General features: G+C 36.4%; 1 long non-coding RNA gene across 1 annotated transcript in view; it reads right to left on the reverse strand.

The window, feature by feature from the left end:
• Window positions 1-16,675, reverse strand: part of LOC107757463 (uncharacterized) — a 104,196-nt gene extending 87,521 nt beyond the window's left edge. The window contains exon 1 of the long non-coding RNA XR_001641941.1: window positions 16,613-16,675. This is a non-coding gene — a long non-coding RNA (uncharacterized LOC107757463). The remainder of the gene's footprint in view (window positions 1-16,612) is intronic.
• Window positions 16,676-23,973: the final 7,298 nt, after the last annotated feature.

Here is a 23,973-nt window from a genome sequence, read left to right on the forward strand (position 1 = left end):
AGGTCACAAATAACTATAACTAACTAACTATAAGAGACTGACTAACTAACTAAATAAATAAAAATGTGTACTTGGATTGAAGCCTGGGAACAAACTGTAAGATTAAAATAAAATTTAAAAAAAGCAATTACAAATAAAAGATCAACTGTCGACAGGATCACATGAAAAAATAGGTTAAAGAACTGTTCGAGTCCACTGAGTTTATATTAATGTTTTGGACTAAAACCACAAAAACATAAATCAAATTTCAGCTCAAGGTCTTCGACTATACTGCTTCCTATTGTTAATAATTACTATTTCTCTGAGAATATAGTTTTGTCATGCCTTTTGTCACGGAAGGCAAGAATTCAAATGGATAACAATACCAGCGCTCTATTTGTCACAGCTTTAGAAGCAGCCAAATTTAATTCCAAGACAACTGACAAAAAAGCATAAATTACAAATTTAGATTAAAAGGCTAAGCTTGTGTTTCTTTTTATATCCTAAAAAACAAAGAACCTTCTGCTGTGCTCCAATTAAAAAAATGACATCAGTTCAATAGAACGCAGGCCCACTTAATCTATTCTTAGAGACAATGTTGACTTCCTCAGCAACACAATCTATAGAATAACTCCAACTATAAACACATCAAACCCTGAAACATTCTCTTATGAGGATGAACGTAGCAACCGTTAAGCTGTTGACATTAATAGGGGTGCTCGGCATCCTCTCGAACGTTTATTCTTTTAAATGTCAGAGTCGGTGCCTGAACCAGCAGCAATGCAGTCCAGCCCCGTTGACACGGATCAAAAGGTGGGAAAAGGGCAGTACAGTCATTATCACCATGGTGAGGAACTTTCAGTTGGGTTAGAGGCTTCGGACTCTGTTATACCGAGAATGGAAGAGCCCCTGGGGACCAGTGACCTGTGAGAGAGGCCTGGACCACTGGAGGATGACTGAACACCTCAGAGAAGAACAAGTACACTCTTAAAAAGAAAGGTTCCAAAAGCAGGTTTTCACAGTGATGCCATAGAAGAACCGTTTTGGATCCCAAAAGAAACTTTAAGTGAAAGTTCTTAAAATAAAATAAAAAATTTCTCAGTGTGAAGAACATTTTAATAATCTAAAGAACATTTTTCCACTATAAAGAACCTTTTGCGCAATGGAAAGGTTGCATGGATGTCATAAGTTCTTCATTGAACCATCAATGCCAATAAAGAAAACTTTATTTTAAAAGTGTATAGCCAGTGCTAACAAATAGAAAACTCTGCAGTGAATGCCGTCAGAATAAGAGTCCAAAGAGCTGATAAAAACACCACAACAATCCATAAGTAATCCACACGACTCCAATCCATCAATTAATTCATCTTAATTAATTAATAATAATAATTCATCAATTATTTTCAATTAATCTTGTGAAGTGAAAAGTTGCATCTTTGTAAGAAACAAATCCATCAAGGCATTTTAATTTTAAACCATTACTTCTGGCCAAAATATGAGTCCATAACTGCATAACTGCTTCCTCAAGCGAAAAAGTCCATCCTCCATTGTCCTCACACATCAAAATCCACCGACATTTTTGTTTAGAACTGTTTTTGCTTGTAAACGGTGCTTGATTTGTGCATATTTCTCTCATGATTCAAACAACTTTTTCACTGAAGAAATCAATATTATGGCTAGAGAATTCTTAATGATGGATTTGTTTCTTACAAACAATTTAGCTTTTCACTTCACAAGATGTTTATTGATGGACTGGAGTCATGTGGATTACTTGTGGATTATTATGATGATTTTATAAGCTGTTTATAAACTCATTCTGACAGCACCCATTCACTACAAAGGATCCATTTATGAGCAATCGATGTAATGCTAAATTTCTCCAAATCTGTTACAATAAAGAACCAAACTCATCTACATCTTGGATGGCCTGAAGGGGAGCAAATTTTGATTTTTGAGTGAACTATTCCTTTAAAAAGGCATCCTAAATTACATCATCTCAATCCAATAATGCCTTTGATTCAGTAACCTTGGAATGCAGAAGAACTTTGGCATTTTGGGCAGGGGGCTTTCTGGCCATTTTCCGTGCCCACACCTTTGATGAAAATCACAGCTTCTAATTGGACCAGATGGTGAGGAGAATGTAGCCAAATATGGTTGATTGCATACCCACACACGCAGAGAAAGCCACGTCCACATTCGTTCATGGGCGTCCACCTACACGAACATATGTAGGAACAACAACACAGCGGTAAAGTTGTGCATGCCAACTCAGGCTGTATCACAAACATACTAAAAAAATGTGACTGTGGGACGTGAAGGCGTCTTGATCATGGTCATCACACAAACATGATTTGGTCTGGGTCACAGAGTCGTTTCAGTACCATGGAGAGCACATTGAATTGTGCTACAAAGGAAATGGGTGAGCCATTGACTTCAGCACCATGGACAGTTCCTGCCAAGACCCAGAACTGATTAGCATTAATGGGGCTTGTCTGAAATGAGACCGTTGTAAGAACATTTATAAATTATAAGAACATTTATAACGAAAAAAAGGAATCTGAATGGCATATACAACTTGGAAAAAGTTCACTACAAAGTTAATTCACTACAAAGAGCTATTGTTTGAAAGCATAAAACTACGGGGGTTTAAAAAGACTTGTCTGTTTGACACAAAAACTTAGAAAACCCTTCGCTGATAGCACGAGCACGCACACCATGCATAAACCATGAAACGCAGACACACTTTTCCTTTTTCAGGGACTTTTTGAGATAAGCCTAGGTAATAATGGAGCATATGCATCTCTGCACATAAAAAGTGAAATCGTGACTGTCTGAAGAAAAAAAAAATTCATTGTGTTTTTTCCCCCTGCTACTAGACATTAGCACAGTTTTAATTAATGGCACATGCTATGCCTGGAGGCTGAGAGGAGATTGCAATGCACTCTCATGAAATTACCTCTCCTCATGTGTGCTTTGAAAGTTAATGAGAGAAACTCAGAGGCTTGTGGCTTCGTGAGCGATGCGGAGGAACAACAGAGCTTGAGGAATGATGGATCTGCTAACTGTAGCGTCCACAGGAAGTTTGGGGTGGAATGGCCAACCGATCTGTATGACCAACTAATCAAATTCACAAGGATTTGATCAAAACAGTCCATCCGATCTCTTTCATTCAAATCTTCAAAAAGTCAGGAACAATACTTCTCTGCCATTTTGTTTTCAACTTTGCAAATGTAACAGCTCCACTGGTTGCACATTTCAGAAGTTCAAAACATTCAGACACAAGAAGTGAGAACACAAGAGGTGTATTTCGTTACTATTTTTTAGTAGTTAGGTTATTTTAAATTAAAGGGGGGTCTAATGCTATTTCATGCATTGTGAATTATTTACACTGTTAAAGAGTTGGATTCTCATGCTAAACATGGCCAAAGTTACAAAAAACAAGTTGGAGGTATGGCACTCCTTCAAGGTTTGTATAAGTTTCGGAAAGGTTTTTTTTTTTTTTTTCGATTATGGCCCTGTATAACATCATGAAGAGCGGAATTCCTTTTATGGGCACTTCTCCTGGAAGAGCGCGTGCACACAGCAAACAGAGCGGGAGCAAGAGCAGCCCATCAACGTGCTTCATTCGGGTTACGGAAGTCGTCGTCAGCGCTGCACAGAACTTGCTCGAGAAGATTGTCTTCAAAAGAAGTGTGTTTTTGGTTGTGAGGGAAAGATAACCTTGTTCAGCTTCCCAAAGAACCCAGCGTTAAGGGAACAGTGGATGCAGTTTGTTTTTTCCAGGGCAACAACGGAGTTGTGCAAGTGTGTTTGTTTGTTCCCAACATTTCAGTGATTAATGTTTTAAAAAATTAAATACAATTTAAGTCAATAAAATTTTTGTTCCTGTTTTTTTATGTCGATGTCACGGCTTGCAGACGATCGCTACGCAAAAGCTTCACACGCTTGTGACTCTTTAGCTCTACCCACGGCATGCCTCCAGGAGCTCGGCTGTTTTCGGAGAGAAGCGGTACAGCTGTATCTGTATTTTATAAATGTTATATAAAACTAAAGACTCTTCGGAGATATGAAGTATGCAATACTACTCTATAGGTACTCAAGATTAACAGGAGATTGGCAGAAACTGTGTTATGCTCCCTTTGAGGACAACTACACTGAAAACGCTTTTAAAAGGTATGCTATGGCTACATATTGCTAGCGTTTCTCAAGATAAAGCCAAAGTAACAAAATTAATTAATAAGCATGATATAAATGCATATTGCTGCATAATGGAGAAATATTTAATTTGGTGCTTCAGGCAAATGATGAGATGTAATAATATTACTATCATCATCGTCATCATTAAAAAATAATTTAGTTTCATTATATTTTCTGTATTTTTCACACAATCTTGACCTATAGTAAAAAAAAAAAACTAAGCATATATTTCTTTATAATGGAGAAATGTTTAATTATTATTTATATATATATATATTTTTTTTTTTTTCTTCTGCGCTTCAGGTACATCAAGTGAACATCACTTGATATGCAACAGGAATTCAAGTTGCAAGTATGCAACAAGGAAAAGTTCAAGGTAACAAATGCCATCTCCAAGCATGACATACATGCATATTGCTGCATCAATAATAAGCAAATTCATTTTTAGAAACTGTAGTGACTCATGTGGGTCAACTTCATTGCCATACAAATCAGGACATCTGCATGCTTATAGAATGATGTTTGACAGATGACAATTAAATTGTTTGTGGCTAACCAGAAAATGATGAACAATGTATTTGCTCATCATTACATGGAAAATATACCGGGAAAAAATTATTATACCGAAAAAATTAACAAGCTGCTAAGTACAGAACAGAAAGACAATCAGAGGTCTGGAGGATAATTGTGGAGCCACACAGACACACACACACATACACAGAGACAGATGTCTGGAGTCTCTGGCTGGTCTAAGACTTCTCTCTAATTGCCATGAGTCAGCCAGCACCGGGGCTGGACCTTACGCCCACACATACACACTGAACAAGACAAACACACACACACACACCGCAGCGTTTCACCCAGCCACTGCGTGGCCTCCATAGTGAACAGACTAGGATCTGTGTGTAAGCTTCTTAGTATGCAGTGGGAGATGGCGAGAGAGAGTGTGTGGGTGTGAGTGTCTGCGTGTGGTCAAAGCTGGCCAAGGAGTTTGCATTCGTTAATGAAATTTCAGGGGTGATGTTGACAGCTTACTAGTACATGGATGTGTTTGTGCGATTATGACACCGGGTCTTGCATCTAGTGTCCTCTACTGTCAAAACATATCAGGAATCATCGAAGAACACGAGCGCTAAATGACAAAATCACAAAAACACAAAAGTGTTTGAAATTCAGTAGACAGAATGAAATATTTTGACTATAACTTAAATTCAAGTCCAGATGACGAAAGAAAGATGATAGGTGGGGGGGGGAGAGAGAGAGAGAGATAGAGAGATAGATAGGGCGTAGGTGGCTGTCACTGTCTTAATCATTTAGTGATTCATTCAAACAATTCGTTCAAACCAAACATTCATTGCATCACTCATTAAACTGGTTTGTTCTAAACGTAGATTCATTCGGTAAATAAATACCGCTAAGTGTTGCTCAGAGACCAAAAATAGAGTTTGCTGTGGTTAGAAGCTTTAGTTAACAAAAATTTAAAACAGAAAATATTGGCAATGTTGCATATAAAATGAAACTCAAAATGTTAATGTATTATTTATTAGAACTTTTATAAAATGATATTCAGTAAAAACAGCAATCTTACTCTACATCAATCTATGGTAAGGTCTACAAAATATAACACATATAAATATAATATTAGGGCTGCACGATAAATCGCATGTGATATTTAACGCGCAGCTCGTCAGTGAACAACGGCTCTGTGTAGTTAATGCTGCTCAATGTGAAAGCCCGCAGGTGATGGAGATTTACCGCTGATTACAGAACCGGCTTTCTGACAAGATGCGCGTTAAATATCGCATGCGATTTATCGTGCAGCCCTATATAATATCATTATATATGTACATATACACAGACATATATAGGAAATGAAAATGTAATAACATTTCCTAGACTTCATATCACAATAATTAAATTTCCTTGTGTCTTGAACCCCAGTGCTTACATTTTAGGATAAAAAAAAAAGTTTAAATGACTTACATAAAACATCTCATTAATATTAATTATTTAATATTAATATTTAAATGTAACTATTTATTGATGTATTAAATATAAACTGAAATAGTATTTTAGTATAATTTAAATAATATTTATATTCAAATCTCATAACAGCAGTATTTTAAATTCAAATCAGTAGCTCTAATTAGACAGGAGGCGGAGTCTCGGTTTCAAAAGGGTTGAAAATATTGAGCTGCTGTAGCTCGATCTCTCTCTCTCTGTCTCTGGGTGAGATAATCCACACCTCATTCTCCCCTGCCACCCACTCTCATTCGTGCGCTGGGGGACCATCTGCTGTTCTCAAACCTCTAGACACGCCGCCAATAAAGAGTCAAAGAGACAGGCAGGCAGAAAGACATGATGATTCAACTCCCCTGAGCTTCCAGCGAACATCAGCTTGTGCCACATCACGCCTCTTTGCAAATCCATAACGTTTTTTGAAAGAAAAATAAGGATTGTAAATATAAGAAAGTCATGGATCACTGGTCTGAACCTCCAGATCAGAAATCAGGTGCCAACCTACAACCTGCACAATTATGTTGAGGAATAACTAACTAGAAGCAGTGACACACTACTAGCTTTCAGAAGCTTGGCCATTTCAAAAACGATGTAGTGCAGAACCAAACTATATTTTCTGATGAGTCGCAGGTGTAGTGTGAGTATGCATTCTGATTAGGAAATTACTCGATGAATAGCTTCATTTGACTGCAAACAATATCACAACACCATCTGTGTAGCAGTGGGAAGCTTGATTCATTTTAATGAATCAGTTCATTTGGATGGTTTATGCCAGTGAATCAAATGCACAAAGCTTTACTGCAAAGCAATTGAGGTAATTATTTTCACTGGACTAGCAGTGTAATAGAGGTGGAAAGTCTGATTTATTTTATTGAATCAGACATGATTCATTTGGTTATTCAACTTGTTTTACATTGTTATTGTTTAATAAATAAATTGTAAAATGAATAATAAAAATAAAACATGAAATTATAAAATAAATGTTAAAAAAATAAAAAAATAAATTCTAAATAAATATTTTATTACATATGAACACACACACACATACATATATATATACAGTGGGTACGGAAAGTATTCAGACCCCCTTAAATTTTTCACTCTTTATATACAAAATAAAAATAATTCTTAAAAATATTGAGAGTGTTTCATGAAAGTAAACAGCGTCATGTCGACAAACAAGCACGTACACACACGCGCAAACAAACACATTTTCTAAGCCATGTTATAGAAATGGCTGTCAGGGCAGGCATGATAGCCGGCGAAAAACAGAGTAAGTGATGAAATGAGAAAAGCGAAAGTGTTGACCTGCAAACCAAGATCCTGTCATGTGAGAAACACTCTCTTTTACTCTCCTCCAAACTCACAGCACCAGCACACACAAATACACAATGTAGAACATCCTTACCAATGACAAAATTACCGTAACACACATCTCTTGTAACTCTTTTAATCTCTCCTTAACCTGCACTTAATCACATGATCGCTTACAGCTTCCATCATTGATCGACAGCTGCCATGGTGGTGCATATCAAAACCAGATTTCAAAATTTGTAATAAAAAATATACACAAACCAGATGGTCATCTACGGGCATCTCCATGGCAACATCTCTGGACAGACAGATTCTCCAATTGGCCTTGGCAAGACAGCTCGCCCCCTGCAGACACGTGTGATTGACAGGTGAGACGGCAAAGTGGGGGAGACTCTTGGCAGAGGAAGCAGCCATAAGTGACCAGTGACAGGTTTAGAGAAGAAGATGGTAAACGAGACGTGGACAACCGCGAGTTGACCGCCACACACTGATGGTCGTTACTATTACCATTACTCATACTTAAAAGAATATTCCAGGTTCAGTTAAGCTCAATCAATAGCATTTGTGGCACAATGTTAATTAATTCATATAGCATAATTATTTTTATGATGTTACGGTGAGGCTCTTAAAATGGAAGTGAATGGAGATCATTTTTGGAGGATTTAAAAGCAGAAATGTGAAGTTTATAATTTTATAAGAGCACTTACATCAATTCTTATGTTAAAACTTAAGCCATAATGCCCGCTTTTACAGCTATTTCAGAGTTTACAGCATTGTCATGGCAACAAAGTTGTAAAATTGGCTATAACTTTACACAGAAAAGGTTAATATAAGTGCCTCACTGTAACCCAAATTTCACAATAAAACCATATTTAGGGACTAAAACATCAAACACTTTGGCTTGTTTTATTTAGCCCAATAAATAGCCACCTAGCTACCACCTAGAACACCCTAGCAACCTACTAAAAACACTCAAAGCAATATTGCACCTTAAATTACACTTAAAAGCAAGGAAATTCCAGTGAGGAGTTCACAATTCTCTCTCATTCCCATTCCCACCAATTACGACACCTGATGAAAGCACTTCCACCCGCCAATGAATTAACCTCAAGAGCTAATTAGTGAGCTCAAATACCATTACCATCTCAAACGCACGCGTGATAACGCGAAGAGACTTTAAATAGCTTAAATAAATAAATTAGTCACGCGTGGGTCACATCCTGACTCGTTAAGATGTGATTTAATGAGGGTGGGGCGGCCTTAACGAAGGGGGGAGGGCGTTTCTGCCCTCTGATGACTAATTATGAAGATGAGGATAATTAAATACCCCCACTCTGGGATGTGTGTATTATCACATCATGCATCTCGACTGGAGGGTGGACATCATCGCACGCAGTCATTACATACGCTCGGAGGAACTGAGGGAGGAACTGTTTACACACTCTCGAGGACACACGTAGAAGCATGTGGACAAATACACAGATGCTCTCATGTCATTCTAAACCAACTATCTACCCACGCGTCATTACAGACTGAGATTTAAGACGGCATTTCCTGAAATTCCTTTATTCTGCCGTAACTCTTAAATCAAGATTGATGTCAAAGACAACAAACGGTATTTGTTTTTGCATTTTGTGACTCACTGTCAATCGATATGGGGGGAAAAAGAGAGGAAACGAAAGCAGATGGCTGATACATACACTGTAAAAAATGACAGTGAATTTAACGGTAAAAGACTGTAAAAAATGCTACAGTAAAAACCTGTTAAATGGTTAACGGTAAATTCCCCTACTATATACGGTGAAAAACTGTATTGGACATTACTAATACAATTCAATGATTGCAAATGAGATGAAAGTTGCCAAAAACATATCCTACATTAAATTAACAAAAGAATAAGAAATGAAGGAATTTGTACACTATGAATTGAAAAAGTTGTCAGTAGAATTTGGATTTTACAAAGTGGGGAGTTAAAAACTTGTCAATCGGCCAAACAGACATCAGTGTTTAAAATCTCAAAATAGACAAATACAATCTGTAACTATTTGTGACCACCATGTTTTGAAGGCGAAATAGCATAAATGACTTTTGATAGCTATGATGAGGATATAATTGTCAAAATAACTTGAAACCAGTGTTGTTATTTGTTATCTAAAACTATTACATTTTACTGTTCTCGACTGAAATAAAGCTTAAATAAATAAATAAATAATATTTGATGAAAAATTTTGAAGTAAAAAAAATAAAAATTAGACCAATAAAAGCTGAAAATACTAAAAAAATAAAAATGACAAAAGCACATAAAATTACTTACACTACAATGAAAATGTAAACTGAAAATGTAAAAATAAAACAAACAGAAACGGAACAATTTTCAGCATATAATTAAAAAATACAAAAATAATCATATCTGTAAAAATGTAAGCTCTACAAATAGAATGCGCACAAAAGCTGACATGCAATTAAAAACATGGGCCATCATTTCAACAGCACTCTAGAGTTTGAATATATTCATCAATAAAATCACTTCAGCACACTAGAACATATGCTTAGTAGGCCATACAAGCTATCAGGTATAAAATTAAAAAGGGCTTCTCCAGTGCATCCATTACCTATATTTATCATTACACCAAAATTTAAAGACACAGATTAGATCAGCTGTAAAATGGAAACAAATGCTTCTTCAGATTCAATAAAAAAAAACTATTTAACAAAAATGAATTGATGCAGAGTGAATACAAATTTTAAATGCATTTATGACTCTTATTTGAGGTGGTTGCTTGTTGGCACAATCTTCCCACCTCATGGAAGACCAAAAAAAAATTTAAAAAAAGAAAGAATAAGAAAACAACATGCATTGATTGGACTGGGTCCCTTCATCCCAAACCTCTCTAAACTTGCATGTTTAAAATCACGTTGGTAATTGTGGCCTTGTTTAAACTGTTTAGAAGAAAATTAAATTGGGGGAAACTGAAACAGAGGAGAGAGAGCAGAGTTTCAGTTTGACGGTTTTCCATTCTTTAAAAAGCAAGTTGAAGGTTCGCAAGGGACTAAGGATTGTGAAACTTTTTAAACTTCTCAGAGAAGCAAACATAACGGGATGCTTAGAGAGAACTGGGAGCTTCTACATGTGTAAGAGAGAAACCCTCCTTGCCCCGAGCAATCTATTTAAGTTTGTTAAATACATTTCTGAGGGGGTTAAAAGTTTTACTTTGAGTGTTTTTATCAAAAACAATGTGCCATCTTGATTTCTGGTGAAATTCAAGCTACTGTGCTTCAAAGTGTGGTTTAGATATGTATTTCACTTCAAAACCGATTTCATTCTACAAAAATAAATTAAATTAAATAAATAAAAAACCTTTTTGATTTGAGGGACAGTAGCATTAAATTCTGTATTCAGATTGCCCTAACATGCCATATTCAATGCCAAATTGCTATGCTGTCAGAGTAAATTAAAAGCTTAATGTGAGACGTTTAATAATTAGATTTTTTTTCCTGAGAAAACTCTAATTTCTTGAATAAACAGCAAATAGTTTTTTTAACCACAGGCTATTAGCTTAATAGTCAGACTTTATCCATGTCATTTTAAGTTTGCTAACCGAAAGGGCCGTACTATTTGCAATATTAATTATCAAACAGAAATTGAAGAGTGGTAACTGCCCTACGGGGTTCCTCAAGGCCGTGTCTTAGGTCCTACTGAAATAGTCTGACAGTATGACTCTATTAGACACAAATTGGAGTTAAATGCTTGCTAAGCCTCAGATATGTGGTATGGGGTACTGCGTTGCTCTAGAGTTCATGGTCAGTAATGCTACAGACTTTGCAGCAGAAGTTTTTTTTTTATTATTATTTGTATGGCTTCTTACAACTGAGCAGTGTCTCTATATAAAGGATGTGAAACATTACATGACAAACTATTTTTAACGAGTCAAATTCAGAATTTTCACGTTGCAAGATGCAAAATAAAATGCAACAACATCAAAAACATCAGATTGTCAACTTATAAACTTTGAGACAGAGGATTTTCAGCAGAGGGTTTTTTTCCCTTTACCTTTTAAATAATCTGGAACGAGTTAAAGGAAAAGTTTACCCAAATATGAAAATTTCCTTAATTTACTCACCCTCTGGTCATCCAAATTGTTCCCAGTTTGTTTATTCATCAGAATAAATTTGGAGAAACTGCTTCAGATAATTAGTTTTTCACTTGAGACAGAAACATTCTGGATAGATTACACATATTTTAGGAACCTACAATGTAACCAAGAACTTTTCAAAGAACAAACATACAGCCATTTAGTGAAAATGTGCAACTATGAAGGTTCTGAAAGGAAATGAATATAATACTCCACCTAAAGGAACTTGGAACCTAGATTCAACTTAGAACCTTAGAGTTCCAATATGTTTTTACATGGTGCATAAATGTAACATCAATAACTTGTTTAATCTTTAAAGAAACTTACATCCACATCAAGAACCCCATGTTAAAAAAACATGGGTCTTTGCTGAACCTAAGGTGTTGAATAATATTCTAGAAACTTTAAGAGCTTACATAAAAATTTAGAAAAATTAACTCCAACAAGCCAAGTTTATAATGAATTGCTGTGCCACCACAACAATTGTTCTAAAAAGAATTACAATGTCAAATCTCCAAGGAATCTTGGTAGAACCTAGACTCTAGAACTTTTACTCCCGGTTTCACTAGGCTTAAGCCTAGTCCCAGACTAAAATGTAAGTCTGAGCTGTTTTAACTGAAAGAATCTTGCACTGATTGATCTTAAAATATGTCAGTGCCCTTGTTTTGTCTCAAGATGAATTTAAGAGAATTTAAAGTGGAAGACGAGTGTGCACTTGGAATAAACAGACGATATAGTCCGCTGGTGTGGACGCTAATATAGTTATCTATCTTTATAGTTATCTTTATAGTTATCGTTCTTGGTGTGAACGGGCATAAAGCTCTGTCTGTGAAACCAGGCCTTAAAGTTCAAATACGAACTTCTAAATATTAAAAAAGCTCAAGCTCCAAGTATAAAAGCAACATTGAGGACATCTTCAGGCTTCAAATAACTTCAATCAACTAAAGAACTCTATATACTGAAACATTGTGCTAGATGGGTCTTTACTGAACCTGAGGTACTGCAGAAAACCATTATTTTTCAAGAGTCCACAGGTCTTTTCCGGTCCTAAGGTACTATGAAAAACCATTAAAGAACCTTAATTTGTAAAACTGTATAGTCATTTTTAATAAAAAAGATTTAAAGGAACTTCAACCAGGCCAAGTTCTAATATTAATGCTTTTGGCTCAATATACATTCTAAAAAACTGATTACCAAACAGAAAATAATTATTTTAAATCTTTAAAGAATCTTAAAGGGGTCATATGATGCGATTTCATTTTTTCCTTTCTCTTTAGAGTGTTACAAGCTCTTGGTGCATAAAGAAGATCTGTAAAGTTGCAAAGACTAAAGTCTCAAATCCAAAGAGATATTCTTTATAAAAGTTAAGAGTTAGCCACACCTACCTAAAACGGCTCGTTCGAACACGCCCCCACATATCTACCACACTATGTGGGAAGATTTGCATAACACCGCCCAAATGTTCACACAAAGAAAGAAGGAGTAACTTTTATTCTCGCTGTAATATTGTTGTTGCCGCTGCCGCCATGTCCTGAAGACCCTGTGTGCTTCGTTGTGAAAGCGAGTATTTATGTCCCCACTGGATGCAACAAATGCCTTGTTTGTAATGGGTTTTAATGTTTATGTCTCCGGCCGGACACGGCATCAACAGTATGTGAGGGGCGTAACATTTCCGTCTCAGGCTTGAGGTATTCGGCCAATCACAACGCATTGGATAGCTGGCCAATCAGAGCACACCTCGCTTTTCAGAATGATGAGCTTTGTAAAAATCGACGCGTTTCAAAAAGGCGGGGCATAGAGGAGAAACAATAATGTACAGTATGTGGAAAATAATGTGTTTTTTTAACTTTAAACCGCATAAACACATTTCATTACACCAAATACACAAAATAATGTTCTTTTTAGCAGCATCATATGACCCCTTTAATAGAACTTAGACGTTCTACACTCTTAAAAAGAAACTTTCAGTGAACAATTCGTTTTCTTAGTGTGAAGAACACTTTAATAATCTAAAGAACCATTTTCCACTACAAAGAACCTTTTGTGCAATGGAAAGTTTCCATGGGTGTTCTTCATGGAAACATCAATGCCAATAGCTCAAGAACCCTAAACAAACACGGTTCTTGACACGACAAGGATGCAACAATGACACACAAAACCCTTAACACACAGTATTGTAATATCACAGATATTAATAAAACCCCCCAAAACGACTAACGGAAACGCAGTCATTAATATTCAGGATGTTCATTCAAATTTCGTATTCAAGAGGCTGTAGTGATTGTATTATGAATTAGAGAGGGTCAGTCCGTCTTTATTAGAGGGCTTGCTTGGGTCACAGACGCATGAATATCAAAGTACGAATTGTGTGCGTGCTTTTCCTGTATCTCAATACCCTTCCCCATCTACGACTCGCTTGCTCTTTCATGCTTTGTATCTGCCACTCTCTATCTGATCTCGATATGAAATGGATATATCATTGACCAGCCTACCATACGCCTTTAACTGTCAGTATGCAACCTGATGGCAATATTGGATTGTGTGCATTCAGTAAAATGGTACAGAAAGAGTCCCGCAGACATACGTGCTGGGGTGGACATGTGAGCATGAGTTCCCATTTCATTTAAACACACCGGCTCTCGTAAAGTTGCACCTTTAAACAAGAAACTGCATGACTCACTCATGGCACCTGTGGATGTGTCTAAAAAAAGGCCACAGATAAATCAAAACCATGCAAACTAGGCTGCAAATAATGAAGTCACATACTCAGCAATTCTAGTAATTTAGTAATTCAGCAGTTTTTATATTTATTTATTTATTTTATATGATAAACAAACAAACAAACAAGCAAACGTGATATAATTAATATTACAATTAAATAATAAAATTAAAATTAAAAAAATTATAATACAAATTGTCAACTTCTTGTAGTATACTTTAATTTAGATCACCTCAAAGTTTAATGTTTTGTTTCTAAAATTATTACTTTTTTTTTTTTTTCCCCCACTGGCTCACGTGAAGGTTTGCCTTTAACCAAGCAGCCGCGTGACTCACTCCTGGCACCTGTGGATGTGTCTAAAAAAGGCCGCAGATAAATCAAAAGCCTGCAAACCTGGCTGCAAATAATGGAGTCACATACTCAGCATTGCCATATGGGGAAAATAGGCTTTGGCAGTGAGGGGTCAATTCATCATCTTTAAATTCATCCACTGTGGTTTATCCCAAGACTCAGCTTCTCATTCAACCCGTCATTAAATCTGCTGCAAGCCCGGTTTACTTTCTTAGTCCACATTCCCTGTATTCTTGCACAAGATTTAATGCATGTTTTTTTTTTTCTTAAAAACAATGATCAAAATAACTTGCTTCGCCTCTAGAACAACTTTCCCTTTTGATTGACATCACTAAGAACTATTTCTCAACTGCACCCCTTTTTACAGTTCAGTCAATTTCCAATTGTTAAAATGAAGCCTCCCCCTAATAAATAAATGTGGTTGTCAACTTTACAGTAAAAAATACAGTAGAAACATTTTAGGTTTTACAGATTGAACTTATATTTATGTTTTTAAAAAATGCAATAATGTTAATAACAAAATTACTAAAATTGCTAAAATACTTTTTACCACAAGCAGTTTTTACACAAACTAAAATTAATATTAATTTGTAGAAGGTGCACAGTGTCATACACATGACACAAAAATAATACAATATAAGACATAACATAAAAAACTAACTGATAAGAAAAAATAAGAAGAAGAAAGGGTTATTTCAATACAAATAAAATAAAATATAACACTAAAAAAGATAACCAAATGTGAAGAGTCACACGGAGAATTCTAGGAAATCAATTTAGGTTTTTTCACTGTAAATTATAAGATGACTTGTTCTTTTTCACTTCCAAAAACTACATTTAACAGTTTTATTAAATGACGTGAAACGTCCTTTAGAACTATTACAGTTTTCCACCTTATAAAGGAACTTACTGTTAACCAGTTAACTGTATTAAACCATTAAAACAAAAAGGGTCAACAAAAAGTCTAATTTCGATTTCATGTGGTTTTAATGATCGGAGCTCGCAGATATTCCCGCTGCCACTGTGTGCTGTAATGTAATGGAACAGGTATGGTTGCATGTAGCTCCCTAATCACATTGATTTCTCTCCATGCTGTGGTAAAGAGCTTTCTGAAGTCCTTGCAAAGAGAGCTATTCTGTCTTTTATCGGTATTCCGGTGTAATCGGCTTCTGCTGTTAAAATGACAGCGAGTCAAAGCGGGGACCCCAGGCTTCGCCAGTCGCTGCGTATTTGTGAGGCTATAAATCAAACGATGGCGCTCTTCCCCGTCCTGTATCTCCCCATTACACCCTCTCTGTCGTTTATATCCATCAGCACGTTTCATTTCCAAAGACAAAAAGATGCTCTGGTGAATGCATGCCAAGAAGAGACGATTCCCTAAATGATTCGCCCTTTTATTACAAAAAGACAAATTAAATAATATACAAAAAGTAGACAAGGACAGAGCATCTCGTTTTGCACTAGCCTGTTACAGCCAGGAAAGCAACAAAAAAAAAAACATACAGTTATTAAATGAATAGAAATAACAATCATCTTCAAGAAACTGCTGGAAAACACCATCTAAAGTCTATATAGAAAATCTGTTTTTGTTAGTATGGTCCTCGTATGGGTTTTATAAATGCCCTGAATCTGGTTTGAGATGTATTTTAAAACCTAACCATCTTCTGAAACTCCGCTAGTGCCAGAGAAGATCTGATAAAGCCGCGTTATCTTCAGCTGAAAGATGCAACACATCTCACCAAACCCCTGCGCACACAGATCAGCATGCAGGTGGCTTTCCAAATGAATCACTTCTCATCAATGGAGAGGATATTGATTTATAAAAAAAAAAAAACGTACGAGCTTGGTTTCTTTACCAGTTTTACACTGAAATGATTGAATTCGGAGACTGCATTCCTACCTCTGTTGCGGGCTGTTCAGTTGACCACGTATTGCTGCGGAAAGGCAGTCTATTATCCCTTGCCAGCGCTGAGGACTCAGACCGACGGAGATACGGACTGAGCTGGTGCGCGAGAGAGAGAGACAGAGCGAGGGAGAAAGAGAGATAGAGCAAGTGGGGAGACACATGCAACTGGATCAGTGTAGCCCGATTCCTCAACGAATGGCTCCTCTGAACTGGTTCTTTTTAGTCAATCAAACGCAACTAACGTATCAGCGAATGACTTGACGGTTCTTTTTTGTGTGTGAAACAAAAACATAAAGCGCGGCCGATGTAGTCCGATTGCCAAACTAATGAACCGACTGTTTTTGTGAATCAAATAGGTGCAAGTGCGAGTCCAGTTTTCAAGCAAATGACTCGCATGTGTTTGATAAATCATTTAAAACATACAGCGGTTTAATTAGCGAACACTTTAAATAGTTAACACTGGGTCATTCTAAACTCCGTGTAAACGGAATACATCCTTCATCTTAACACTGCTCATAATTTACCCGGGGTTAACAATTAATCCTAGATATTCATAATATGACTTTTCACACTGTACATTCCTAAACCCCGGGTTTCGGGGTTCAATCCGATCGAGTGTTTACATGCGCTCTCAATCGTATTAGAAAAGGAATAAACCACCCCCTTCAAGCCAATCGAAATTTCATTCCGATCGAGCTCAATCGGATCGATTAAGCTGTTTACATGAAGGCTTTACAGTCCGATTGAGCCGTCAATCCGATTACAAACGGATTATTTGGTTGCATGTAAACGTAGCCACTTTGATTGTACTGAACGGAGCACGTGACCGGTTTACATAAAGCCTCTAGCATTGCCCATTCTATTATCAAGTTTTTCCTGAATGGACTTTTTGGACTAAAAAGGTAAGAACAAAACAGTCTCTTCTTCACTCCAGTTCATGTGTTTTCAGTCACCATTTGACATTTTTCCCCTCAAACGCTGAAACGTCTATGTATACATGCATGGTTTTTCCTTGACTTAATATGAGATTTCCAACACTGCATCTTTTGGCAAAAGCGATGCTAACCCTGCTCCAGTTTCATAACCCTGGGTAAAAAGCGGTGCTTTGGTCGCCGAATCTCCATTTTCTTCCAAAGTATACCAGGTATTGGTCGCTGTCATCTTGCGCAGATGACATCATTTTTTTAAATAATGTGTTTTATATAGGCTAGTATTAATGCACGTAGTATGAATGTAACTCAGACATACAATATTTGTCATGTTGTCATTGTCATGTGACCTAACAGCATCACTGCAATTAATAAATCCTCGCCCATGACCTCATGGGATAGTAAAGTATCCACTGCATGTGCAGAATTTCACTGGAAATGATAGGCTATCTGGAGACTTTTAACCTGTTTTAAACTGTGAATTAGGATACACTTCTCTGTTCACATACTGTTTTTCACGTTTAGATATTTCAGATTCAGCCAAGGACTCTTCAGAGCCTGTTATTTTTAGTGAATCCAAACCATACAGTGCGACCAGTGTAGGCCTACTCTGATTCCCAAATGAGCCGGTTCCTTTTAGTAAACACTTTTAGTGGTTACTGAATTAATCTAACTCACTTACTGAACCTCAGTTAATACTTTGGCCATTTCATTAATAAAATGCTAATTTTTCCAAGTATTTTATTTAATATATAGTTAGGTCAAATTATTGGAATGCATTTATTATAAATCAGTGCCACTATTTAACCTTTTGCACAATTTGACGTTTATTTTAAACCAATACATTTACATTTCTGATTTATTGATCTCATATGTGGCAATTGACTGCTTATAATATATTCTTTCTTAATAATTATTCTTCAAAAGTACCAAACATATCGTTAATGGAACCGTTAAGGAATCAGAATGCAAACCAGAATCATTACGATAGTAATTAACATACACAGCTCATTCAGCAGCCTACTTGACGCTGTTGGAGTGAGAACGGGTTAATATACATACCGAATAAAAGCACAGATCATAAGAATCCATCTCAGATAATGATAAAATAAATAAATAAATACATGTTATTATTGGATTAACTGCAATGGCTTATTTCTTGACCGTAACATCTAAAGTGGAGATGCAAGAGCTAGATGCTACTGATGCATGTCTCTTAATGTGCATAAACGCATTTTTCATAGCTTCAGGTTTTTGCTCGTTGTCTTTTCCATCGGCCACCAAGCACATCTGTTTTCTCACTCTGAGCACGTAGTGCGCCTCTGTCAGCGCGTGCCCACACGAGCAGGCAGGAGCCTTTGACGTCATAGAGAGGCACTCTGCCAGAGCGCGAGGCACGGGCAGCGTGTGTTAAATCAATCTTTCACGTGAATGACTGTGCAGCTCCCCCTCTGGCATCCTGAAACATCCTCAGAGTGATATCAGGCACTGAATTTAGGTGAATGGAGGGTGTGAGAGGCTCATTCACAAATGAGTCTTGCCTAGTGATTGCCTACACTGGAACTGTTTGAGATTTTGACCAGTTATGACCAGTTAGAATTAATTTAGTCGCCCTGAGAAGTGTACTATACAGGATAACCGGCCATCTTAAGTGAGATTACAGATAATGGGGAGTGCATATTCAGTCTGAAAGGCACAGTAAATATGATGCTTATTATACATCTTGCTGCCTCACTGCTGTAAGTCAATCACTAAACAGGTGGTGTTTTGTAAATGAAGGTAACTACTATAGGAACTGGTTTCAAACTGACTTCCAAGACACCATAAATGTCACATCTAACAAATTCAAGTAAACATCAAGCATATAACAACATGTAATAAAGCAAATATGTAATGACTTCATAAAGAGAGTGAATAACACTGCTCCTGATAGTAAATAGTACAGGGTGAGGACCTACCTTCAAGCACATACCCTCCCAGATAACAGAGGAGTTTTGACATATCTGGCTTGATGGATTTATACACTTTCTGCAGGATCAATGCTACTGATGCAGGGACTCACAGGATAGCTTGTATAAAGATAGAAGCTCCCTCAAGATCAGCAACATACGCTTTTAGGAGAATGATGTGCAGCTACCAGAACGGAGCTTTCTTTCATTGCAGCATGGGTTAGATTTGAGATTCTTTTGGAGCTGGAGTTTAAAGGCAGAGTTTAACTAAAAAAAAATTAATCTGTCATCATTACTCACCCTTATGTCAATCCAAATCTGTACTGAACACAAAAGAAGATAAATATGCTGGAGTCCAAACAACACTGGACATCATTGACATTCTTTATACAGAAAATCATATAGGTTTGGAACAAAATGATGGTGAATAATAATCCCAGAATTTTCTTTTTTTGAGTGAACCATCTCTATAAAGGTCAAAAGTTTTCTTTAAAGGGTAGATAAAGACACATTCTAGACATTAGGACTAAGAAAGTTTAACAATAGAACCTCTTGTTCATTCAAAATATATTCTATCCAGCTTATAGTCAGCTACATTTCAGCACCATGGACAGTTCCACATGGACATATTGACCAAAATAGTTAGACACATGGGCTCCATCGCTCTTAGGACAGCAAGAAAAACACCAAATACCATTCTGAAAACATCTTGGTTTTAGTGGCTTTAGATCTGACAGTCCCACCCAAACTCCAGTCTCTTCCCTAAAGAGTCAAGACACATACCAGCAATCAAAGAAATCACTTCAACAGAACTGTCAAAATTACTTCCAGTTCCAGCTTACCTAAACTACAAAATATACTCCTCATACTTAACGTACTGTACCTTGAGGTCTAGGAGCTTGTTTTCCTTCAACTTGTCTCTATCTGGAGCCATTTTAACCAGTCTGACAGACTCCATTCATGCAAAACATTTTGAAGCGGTTACATCTCTTTCTATTAGAGAGACCTTAAAGAGCCCCGTCAGCCTAGGTAATGTTTTTTTGTTTTACCATGTTAAACCCTCAATTGGTCCTTGGGGTCAATATGACCCCAATCAACTTTTACTTAGTTAAAAAAAAAATGGTTCCCTTCATCTCAGTGGAATAAGATTTTGTGACTTTTCAACATTTTCTATCTGTATTCTCATTTTAAAAAATGGGCTTGATTCGGTTGTTCTGAAGGTATGTAAAAAAACATTTTTTACAAATCTGGTCTTTGGGATCAATATGACCCCAATTGAAAATGAATGGGAAATGCGAAAAAATCTCTAATTTTTTTTTTTTCATTTGTAAAAAAAAAAAAATCAATAAATCCAGCATAAATCTGAAAATTTCCACACAGAAATGAAGGCCTGGTACTAGAGCACAAATGCAATGTAGAAAAGACATGCTCACTCACATGCACACGTGCACACACGCACACAAACACACACACAGGAGTGACTGCAACAGAGGGCATTTTTATAGAAACTGGCAAATAAAATCAATAAATCCTGCATAAATCTGAAAATGTCCACACAAAAATGAAGGCCTGATACTAGAGCACAAATACAATGTGGAACGAGCATACTCACTAACGTACATACACACACACACACACACTCTCTCTCTCTCTCGTTCACACACACCCACCATTCATATCTGCTTATTGCAGTTGTTTTTTTGTTTTCTTTTGTTTTGTTTTTTGTTTTAGTTTACAATGTTTTAATTTACATTTAAGTAAAATAAAATTGTTGATTTTTACTTTTTAGATTGAAAAAAATCAAGCGATCAAGTTTTAGTCACAACTTGTGTGGCATTTCTGCAAATTTATGTGGCATTATTGCAAAAGCGGGCACTTCAAAATACCTCAAACAACAAAAAATTCTAACCTTTGAGAAAAATACTGTTTTTTTATGCATTTTATAATGTTTCAATATATATTTACAAAATATATCTCAGAAAAGTTGTGGGAGAAGCAGTGGGTCACTTCCAGAAAAAATGAATGGATCTCTATGGGCCTCTGCTGGATATACTGTATATGTTCATTACACTATTCTTTCAAAAACTGTAATTTCTACAAGTTTTTCTCTAACCAGCAGATGGCAGAATTCTACACCTAACACCTAGATCAATATCCAGAAACAACTTAAATCAAATTTAGATCATCATTTAAGCGATTTTTCCATAAAAATGTGATATTTCACATGCAAGCTAACGGTGTAGTTGAGGAATTTTGTGGTAAATAGGTACAAAAGTACTTCATATCTCCCAAAACACAGCTTTAATGTATAGATGAGAAGTAAACAAAAAAATATATATATTATTTGTATGATTAAAAATGTATATATTTTTTACAATTACTCAATCAATTTTGGGGTCATACTGACCCCAAAGACCAGATTTGTAAACAGGAAATGAGGGACATTTGAGGGTTAATCCCCGAACTGATCTCCTCAATTTTTGCCTCACTACCCTACTCCACACAATAGGGTCAAGCACAGACAAATGATCCCCTCTTTGAGACAAATAACCCTTCTTTTAAGACCAATAGTGTGGAGGAAGGAGAGTCCCATCCATATACTTCATAGCATCGACCCCAGTTTAAGTCGATTGGGGTCGATCCTGTTTGGGTGAGCTGCACCTTGCCCTTTGGCTCAACAGTCATTTATCCAAATGGCACCACTAGAATGCAAGCAAGCAACTTGTTGATGAAAAAAAAAAAAAACACTGCTTCTCAATAGGAATGCAGTTAGTAAATTCTTAACTCTAATAAAGATCATATAACCTGTCAGATCTTAAGAGTTGTAGATAATTGGATTGTCAATTTTAGCAGGTCCTTCAGAGGGGGTCCTCCACCTGCCAAGCAACTGCCATTGAGATGAAAGGATAGCTTTCTCCTTCACTTTATTGGGAAAATTGTTGGCTTACAAAATCTCACTTAAACCATCTCCCTCTCTTTTCCTTTCTTGTCTAGGAACTAGTGATTTCTTCTTTCCTTCTAAAAGCAATTAAGATACTTGGAGGCAGGGTTTAAATTGGGCCGGGGCCGTCCGGGGCTGAGCCCCGGCACATAGACTCAAGGGCTCGACATTAACGCTTCATTAACGCCAGACAAGTAACATGATTAAAACATCAGTAACCAAAATAACTACGTAAACACCAAAACGCAGGTATTATTCTGATTTTATTACATTTAGAGTAAGTGGCGAATAGTGGATATAGCTATATATAATATTGATGGAATAAGGTTGTGCTGCTGAGGCGAGGCTCACGCAGCCTCTCCAGGAGAAATCAAAATGCGCAACACAAAGAAACTCAGCATCCTGAGATAAAAATTCTAAATGAAAAGTTTTTATATTTAAAATACAGTTAGTTAGGCAACATCACACAACGTTTTTTACCATTGCGACTGTTTAATAGTTCTACAAACAGTTCAATAAGCAAATACAATAATATTAGGTCACTTACATTGTAAGTGGAAACAGCGAATCTCACACCAACCAGCCGATTCATTGCTGATTGATTCCGTGTTTTGAACGAATCGGTTGAGTCAAAGTTTCATTAGCCCATGCATAAACATCTGATGAATCTGCCGTTTGAACGAATCGTTTGAATAAGCGACTCAATGACTCACTCATTAAACGCTCACTACTGGCGTTTTAATTTCGTTGAAAAGTATAATTTCCACCATTTCTTGTTAGTATATTCAAAAATATTTAAAATAATATCATAATATTATTTAATGCAGTTGTATTTTTCAGTTTAAATTATTTAATTTGATAACGTATAATCACATTACTGTAATTGAATTTATAGATCAAATGTAAGAATTTGAAATGAAAGTATTAATGAGATTAGTGGGGAAATGCCCTCTATCAAGGTTTAAAAAAATGCCCTTGGATAAAATATTGAATATATAAATACTGAATAAAATGAGAATTTTATTCTCACCCCACACATAACAAATCCCAATTTAACCACTGCTTGGAGGGGGTATGTTAGGGGATATTGTAAGATATGCCATGCTATTTAAGAAATCGAAAACATATCTAATTTATCCTCACAAAAGCCTGAATAGGATCCTCAGGTGTGATTAGAACTGGCAAGAGAGATATTTAACAGTAACCACTTTGTACACACTGAATCATCAAATGTATGCATTTGTCTTTACCTTTGTCTTACGTGAATCATACATACACCATGGCAACAAGGGTCTAAATTTAGAATATTGGACATTTCTGTTTCCTTGTAATTGTTTCTTGTTAATAAACCCCTGGCCTTCGTTTTGAATCTCCCCAGGGGTTGGTGTATTGGCTGCAGTTGTGCTATTACTGCACAATGTAATGGCCCAGGATCTATTTTTATCCCTCCGTCAAGGATCCGTTCGAACTTGATTATCTAAAGACGCATGGTCAGTCATTGATACAATTTACCTAGCACCTAAAACTGAGCCTCTG

This window comes from Sinocyclocheilus rhinocerous, unplaced genomic scaffold, assembly GCF_001515625.1.
Source record: "Sinocyclocheilus rhinocerous isolate Xijiao unplaced genomic scaffold, SAMN03320098_v1.1 scaffold2578, whole genome shotgun sequence".
NCBI lineage: Eukaryota > Metazoa > Chordata > Actinopteri > Cypriniformes > Cyprinidae > Sinocyclocheilus > Sinocyclocheilus rhinocerous.